This window comes from Mytilus trossulus, chromosome 14 (assembly GCF_036588685.1).
Source record: "Mytilus trossulus isolate FHL-02 chromosome 14, PNRI_Mtr1.1.1.hap1, whole genome shotgun sequence".
In the NCBI taxonomy this organism is placed as follows: domain Eukaryota; kingdom Metazoa; phylum Mollusca; class Bivalvia; order Mytilida; family Mytilidae; genus Mytilus; species Mytilus trossulus.
This window is the reverse complement of record NC_086386.1, coordinates 9,312,736-9,321,768: the sequence shown is the minus strand read 5'-3', so window position 1 is coordinate 9,321,768 and position 9,033 is coordinate 9,312,736.

Below are 9,033 nucleotides of genomic sequence, written 5' to 3'. Positions count from 1 at the left end.
ACGGACAATAATAATACATGTAAATCGCAAAAATATTCAAAATGTTTCTGTGTATCTAGTATTGTCTTGTTCTTCAAAATCCCACCAATGGGCAGTGTCTGGCCTGAATAAGAGCTGCTTGATCGTGAAGACGTGCCTTTTCTGTAAGATCGATTTCGAATAATAAGAATTCATGATGAACCTTAAGAAATCTGACATACCAATAATTGGCATTTCTGACGCGAAATTTTCAATTGGCATTTATCCGTTTCAGATCCGTTCATCATCCGTTTTATCTGTTATATATGTCCGGTATAAGCCCGTTTCTCATTCGTTCAACATTTGTTTTATCCGTTAAACATCCGGTAGAAGTCCATTGGTGAATTTATCTTCCAGACCTCAAAACGGATGTATAACGGACACGTTACGGATACAACACGGAAACTAAACGGACGAGTATCGTACAAAACGGACGCCTAACAGACGTTCAACGGACATCTTATCCGTTGGACGTCCGTTCAAAGTTTTGAACATGCTTAAAATTTTTCACCAGACAGAACGGACGTCGATGGATAAAACGTACGCTTAATGGACATGCAACGGATATGAACGCACGTCTAACGGATATGAACGGATTGAAAAAGTTATCCGTAAGACGTCCGTTCGAGCTATCCGGTAAGGTGTGACCGAGGCTTAAGATTGTTGTATTATTCGCAAGTGTACCATTTTAAAATTTATATTATAAAGAGGGACGAAAGATATCAGAGGGAGAGTCAAACTTATAGATAGAAAAAAACTGACAACGCCATGGCTAATAACAAAAAGACAAACAGACCCAACATAGAAAACTAAAGACAAAGCAACACGAACCCTACCAAAAATTTGGGGTGATTTCAGGTGCTCTGAAAGGGTAAGCAGATCCTGCTCCACATATCGCACACGTCGTGTTGCTTATGTTATTACAAATTCGGTAGGTAACATTCGTGAAAAGGAATAGGGTATTGATGTTACAAAAGAAGGAACATATCGTTACTGGAAACTTTCACGTTTCTTTACTCATGTTTGAAACTAGTGTCTACATTATTCCAAATTTCCCTAAATAATGATATAGTCATGTTTCTATTGTTGAAGATATCATTGTCTCTTCTTTTTCTAATGTAGAAAGACAGTTAAATTAGCAGTGAGATTCAAATCGTATTACTTTTACCATGTTTTTGATATAATGATAATTTCATTGGTTATGGAATAATGGTCAAAAGATGCCATACATTTGAACTCATAATCATATAAAACAAAAGACAAACAGACATATAATAGAACACAAAACACAAGACGAACCTCTTAAAAAACTAGGTGATATCAGGGGCTCCGGTAGGGAATGTGGATACTGCGCCAAATGTGGCACCCGTCGTGTTTCTCATGTTATTACAAATTCGTGAAAGGTGAACATAACTGTTTATATGACATAAGGAACATATCTGTTATCATATATGTTGAATGGCTATTCCACAACGGTCAAACAACCATGATGGCGTCTGTAAAATTTACGCAGGGATGATTTCAATTTCACCATTTGAAATACTTGTTGATTAGCGTCCTTGTAAGCAGCAATCCTCTATCAAGGAAATCATGATATGAAAAACATACCCTGCATTAGCGTTGCAATTGCTGCTGGAATTTAGCTACATAGAAATGTAAAATATACAGTTGGAAGATGAAATCATTTCTTTTGTCGTAATGTTTTGTTTTTAACCGACCCTCATTGTCTTTTTCTAGATAAAAGTCAAGAAATGAGAAAAACTTAATTGTGTCTGTTGCATCCTTTATCTTTCGTTCAAATTGATAGATGCGTTAAACGGGGTCACCAAATTTTTAATAATTTAGTGAGAGAACATCATCTTTAAAGGTGAAAGTACAGTTGCGGAACACTGCTGACTTTTTTTCTTCACACAAAGTGCCTGTATGATGTCAGCCTCATAAAAAAGGAAGAAATCAGAAAGAACAGGGACATAGTCGGTTCTCAAGGGAATGCTGATAGTTTTTTGAAAAACACGTTCTCTAAACATAACAAATTCGATGTCAATCAGGTAATCAGGCATGTTAATAATGTCAGTTTTAACTTCAATTACGTTTGTTTGAATCAGAGTGATTTTTACAAAGTAGGATTTATCTCTCCTTCTGACAAGATACCTATATCTAAGTTGGTCATTCTTTTGATTAGACAAAGCAATACCATGTCATTCAATTTGTCTTTTAGATTGTTTTCCAAAATACTTGTGTACAGTGTAGAAAATCAAATGTCAATCGAAATGTAATGGTGGTAGATTGAATACCACAATTTATGACAAACGCGATGATTTTGATTTTCCTTTAGTCAACTTTCAATTTCTGTGTAGCAACATCCCAGCTGCACCAGCATATGGAGTGTATGTGTCTCAATAGATACGGTACTCTAGAGCTAGCTTAAAGTACGTTGATTTTATTGAACGAGGAATACTGCTTTTTCAAAAGTTGCTAAGACAGGGCTATGAATCAATCAATTTAAGGTCATCACTCAAGAAACATTCGTAATCATGAGCTGATTGGCCATTATGACAAAAGTGTGTCAGAAATCATATCTGATATCCTTCCCCAGTCATAATAACCTTCCATCATTACCGAACCGAACAAAGAAATAACTCGACGGGTGCCGTATACGGTGCAGGAAATGTTACCCTTCTCGAGCACCTGATTTCACTCCCGGTTTTTAGTGGAGTTCGTGTTGATTCTTATTTATTATTTATAACTGTTGATGTAAATGTCCTTTGGTTTTGCGAGTCCTTGTTTACTCCTTGGTTTCTATTGTTATTGTCTTAATATTATTGCCAGATAAAAGAGTCTTAGAATGTATGTAAATGAGATAAAAGAGTAAGTAAATAAATGGCAAGTGTTGGTAAAATATTAACCGACAATTGACCGATAAATAACACACCTACGTACTTATTGGCAGCGCACGTTTATCAAAACGAAAAAGGACAAAGATATGAACATATGTGATTAATAAATATCGAAATTATCCCTTCCCGTGTTAATCCAAGAAATTGGCACATCTAAAACAGATTTTTTTATAACATCATCATACTAGATATGTAACGCTTTTCTTAATGGATGAAACTTTAATATTTGATGATAGTTATATACAATCAATCTACAATGACACAGCTAGCTAGTTAGAAAATATATCACTTGTGTTATCAATGTCATCAAAATGTAATGGTTTTATGTTCTAGTCTGGTCCCACGAATTACTGTTGTCCTGTTATTTTCCCATGTATATATATCCAGAAAAGCTGTTTGAAATCACGAAATTTACAAAGCGTTTATTTCGTTTAATTATGTATGCGTATAAAGATCAGATACAAGTGAACTTCCTTGTATTTGAATTGTAAATAATTTGACTTAAAACATCAGACATACTAAAATCTCTTCTGGGCGGATTACGACCTGATGTTACTGTATGAATGAGTTTTAAATGTGCAATGATTTACTGTTCTTAAACTTTTATAACATAAATTAGAAAAACTTTATCTATGAAATATTAATGAGGATAATCTCGATAGTCAAACTGTTTTAGCAATAGTTATATAATAGGTTTCAATCTATGTATACAATTGATAGGATTGACATTTTGGTTGAATATCATATATTATCATCTGTATATATACTTATCATACATGTCTAATTTTTAATAGGATTAAACACATTTTTTCTAGAGGTTATTGATCTGTTAACCGGGGCGATTAACTCACAAACTGAATTAAAGTCCAAAGGACTTTTATGTTGAGTTTGTGAGTAAGAGCCCCGGTTTACACATCAATAACCTCTAGAAAAAATGTGTTTAATCCTCATAATTCTTCAGCCAATTTTTTTTTATATTTAATAAATATTTATTATGTTGATGGCTACTATATATGTATTAACCAGAAAAAAAGTACAATTGAAAGTCGTAACTAAAGAGTACGCCGCCATCTTGACTTTCTTAAAACCATAAATGTCCGATAAATACAACATAATCTTAAATGAAATAGCATCTACCTCAAAAACTTCATTTTAATTAAATGTTATCCGAGTTTGAAGAGTACACGTAACGAATTAATCTTTCCCTTGAAAATTTCTATTCGTATGACGTCGTGTTTTGCCATGACGTAAATTCGCCAAATCCTTCATGAAATGTCGCGGAATTTTATTAAATTTTATTTTTGTACATTTTTCGAAGCTTTAGTGCATTAAATTTTTTTCTTTTTATATATATATATATATATATGCACTAGAATAGTCACAACAGTTATGCAATTGTTTTTCAATCTCAATTTGCCTTAAAGTCAGTGTCTGTGCGTACCCTCATGCGTGTAGGTGGCACGGTAGTATTTGCTTTCCAGAATTTAGGTTGCTCTTTTGTGTACCCTACTTAGGTAAATGTATCTAAACAGTGTGATTGGAAAAAAAATACAGTATCAACTGAACATACTTTCCCAAACTGAGTGATGAATCAGGTGTAGAAAAATATGAAATAATTTTATATACAGATGAAAATGAATTTTTGAGAATTTTTTTAAATTTTGCATTCACTGCACCATAAAAGACCTAAAAGTACTAGTGGCCTTAGGATTTTAAAAATAGCAAAAAAAGTAAACGGTCATGGTACATATCCAAATTCATTTCTGAATGGTAAAATGAAAGTACTTCAGTTAACTGTGAATGTAGAATTTTTTGCAGTGTTAGAAAGTGGTGAAAATTCTAAAAAGGCTATCATTATCCCTTATGGCCAGGAAATACTACCGTGCCACCTTAAGGGGGATATATATTTTTACACTAAATCAATAAAGGAACTTTTTTTACGTATGCAATTTGTAAGTTTATCAATACAATGTTGATTAAGGTCAACTATGATAAAAACAAGCCTTAAATTCCACCCCTGAGAGTAAAAATTGCTGATTCAGCAAATTTTGCTTGATCTGTAGGTAATAATGTAAAAATTTACCTAGAAAGTAGAAATTCATTATTTTTATGTAACTTGCACTACATTTTTAATTATAAATGCTCGCTTTGACTTTTCGCAGTGTCTGACACATGTGCAACCACTGAAATTTGAGACGCGACATTCTTCGGTTGCATGTACATCCTATTATTTTCACCGAAATAAATAAATTGCATAATTTCTTATTTTTTTCAACACAAATACAGCTATACTAGTTTTCTTGAAGTTTAATTTGTAGTTGTGATGTAACATGACACCAGTTGGAGCTTTTTGAGAACTAGTAAGTGGTTAAGGGGTCCTTACTTATTCATTAAGCTCTCATACTGGTCTGAAATAGAGATAGAAATAGGGGTTTCTTTACATTAAATAGACCTTATTTTTGACAAAGAATGTATTTATGATGTTATATCAGCAAGATTAAATGGTTTATTCATTTTCCATGCAAATACCATTAGTTTTTAAGATTTTCTGACAGTGAAAAGCACAATGAAGGCAAATTGATTATGTAAGGGGACATAATTTAACTTAATGCATACATGAGAAATAGACAAACAGTCTACTTAGAGATGTGTTCTAGTACATGTATTGTCAAACAGATTTTGGAATAATAGTTAACTGCAATCTAAAGACTCTTGTTGTATTATTCTCATAATCGAAAAATGTTTAAAGTAATATAAGGCATGCTGTAAAATGTGGAATGGACTTTAATACCAGTTTTCATGATTTGGTGCTAAAACTGTTTCTTTCAGTCAGATTAACCATAAACAGAGTTGGCAATCCACTAATTCCTCCTGAATCATCATGTTTGACTTCTGTGTTGATTTGAAACATCATATATTTGGGTTTTGTTCACTCCTTAAGTAAAAATGGTAAGATGAAAAAAAAGTGAAAATCTGCCAGATGGGGTAGGGATGTAATGTTTCATTTTTTTTGGGTAAGAAATGAGTGCAGACTAGTATTCTTTATTGTAATATGTTCCAAAATAAGAAGTCTATGCATCATAGTTGTCATGACTGGTTTCAAGTTTGTTATGTCTTGGTTAAGGTGGCACGGTAGTATTTGCTTTCCAGAATTTAGGTTGCTCTTTTGTGTACCCTACTTAGGTAAATGTATCTAAACAGTGTGATTGGAAAAAAAATACAGTATCAACTGAACATACTTTCCCAAACTGAGTGATGAATCAGGTGTAGAAAAATATGAAATAATTTTATATACAGATGAAAATGAATTTTTGAGAATTTTTTTAAATTTTGCATTCACTGCACCATAAAAGACCTAAAAGTACTAGTGGCCTTAGGATTTTAAAAATAGCAAAAAAAGTAAACGGTCATGGTACATATCCAAATTCATTTCTGAATGGTAAAATGAAAGTACTTCAGTTAACTGTGAATGTAGAATTTTTTGCAGTGTTAGAAAGTGGTGAAAATTCTATAAAGGCTATCATTATCCCTTATGGCCAGGAAATACTACCGTGCCACCTGTACGAATAGTCAACTTGACATTCTTAGGTTACGCGTACCCACATCCGGTTTTATAATAAAATGCCATCGGATCTGGAATTAAACCTGAAATATATACAGAAATTTTCGATAATATGGGGATTTCGAGTAGAACTCTGGGATCACTGCAGGCTTGCGTATCGCGCATGAATATAGATAACAAAAAAAGTTTCGGAAACAGGATTAATCGAAGTGTAAACTTAGAGAAAAATTATAATTGACTAACCCAATTTAAGTATTTATAGATATGCAAATCATATAAGAATTATACGTTAATATCTGCTAATCGATCAGAAGTGATTTTGAAATTTTTGGCAGAGTAATCATATTTACGGTACCCATATAAATTGCGTAATTAAAAATGACAAGTTTGACTTTCCTAATAACTAAGCACAAGAGATATACATAACAATATTAACTAGTAAGTATTGTGATAGTTAATATCACACCTTAGCTTAGAATACAATGAGACTTAAAAGAATTCCTAATAGTATGTGTTTACATTTAATAGTTATCACAACTCGAAGACACAGAAATGTTTTCCTGTAAATATTTCTAAATAGTGTAATTGTTTTAATTGTGAGTGATGAGTATTTGATTTTTCTGGGTGTGGTGTGCGGTGGGTCGGTTAATTCTAAACATTAATTGCCTGGGCTGGTTTGAATAAAAGATAAGTATCAAAAGAAAATGAAATGCAATGGTTGTCCGTAACGTTTGTCGTTTGTATTTTTGATTTAAAAATATTACTTCAAATTCTCTACATTCCCCTAAAATTCAGCTGTATATTCACATGTTTTCAATAGATAACTCTATTTATCGGTCGTCCCACTGTCTATATCACTCACTTCAGCTCTTAATATTATTCCGTATCATGTCTTTGTGACGTCAAACACGTTGACCCGGCCTTAATAACTTTGACCCGGACATATCAGCGACGTCATAATGTTTGAACCGACGTTAATAACTTTGACCCAAACTTATCAAGTCATCTTTTGTGTGCTGATGAAACAAAGAAAACACTTCTCAAACACACAAATATAGCCCGATAAATCGATTATCAGATTATCTGCATATTAATATTGTAAAATATTAGTTGCTTGACATAATATGAAGGCTTTTTGATCTCGTTCGCTACGCTCACTCGACAAAAAGCTTCATATTATGTCTCGCAGCTAATATTTTACGATATCAACATGCAGATAACCTGATAATCGGTACATATTGAATTATCTTGTTCTATGTCTGGTAATATAAAGTCGATCAGTAAATGAAAGTTCTGAAAGAAAACGTTCAGCCATTTTAAGTATTTGATAGTTTTTTTTCAAATATATACCAGGATACTTTCCTTTGTTGGGGGTGAGTGGTCAAAAATGCCAAATTTGTTTAACAGTGAAAAAAAACCCCGAAAATAAGAAGAATCGCACATGTTTGTTCCTAAAAATAAAATTCACAATGACGTTTGAAACATATTATTTACATTGAATGTCATCCCCCTTCCTTACAATTTTATGCATAAAGTATGAAGAATTATTTTATAAGTGTATAAGTAAACTCATCATAGATACCATGACACAGTTTTTATATATACGACAAACGCGCGTTTCGTCCACAAAAGACTTATCAGTGACGCTCGAACCAAAAAATGATTAAAAGGCCAAATGAAGTATATCTAAAACAAGTGCTATTGGTGCACTGTTCACAGTAAGGATCCAATTTGTAGACAACGAAAATCAAACGACAATAGCTTTTGTCCCAGGACCATATTATATGTTATGTAGGCAGCGGCATCAACACAGTATATATGAAAAATCATCAAAGATTATAGGCATATCAGTTCGGTATCTTGACGCCAGTCGTGCGTTCATCTCTGGCCATCGGGGTGATCTAACACTGACACACCAAGTCCGAGTGGGATAACTATTTAACATCCCAGCTGTTTAAGATGAGACGAAAAAACCATTTACAATTCATAAAATCTAGTTTAGAACGCCAACCACCATTGAGATATACTTTATATATTACTATATGATGTATACCCTTTATGATCCCTGAACACAATGAATAGAAATCAAACAATATCAACTCGCCCCACTTGCCAATCGGCCCATACTATATCGCCACTTTACAAAAAAATCGCCCGACTCTTGTTTACCGACTCCCCCACTTTTAAATAGGAGTAAAAATCAAATTAAACAATCAGTCTATTAACTCACTTATCAACGAAAAAGGTTTAAACCCCAATGAATAAAGGTCTGCCAAATCGCTATATTATAAAAAAAAATCTTGCTTCCTTTAAGGATGTACACCTCTATGGAGCCAAAAATTTCTAGAATTTTTCTTAACCTGATTTTTGGGTTCATAAGACTATAACAAAAGAATCGGTGAAGAAAAAGTCATATGGTAGTGCACTCCTTTTTTTGATAATGGCCGAATTTGATGATTTTCCCATTTTTCATCGATTTTACCTATTTTTGGGCTATTATCGTGAAAAAATTCATAATTCTCCAATTAAATTTTTTTTCATACTTTCCATACAGAT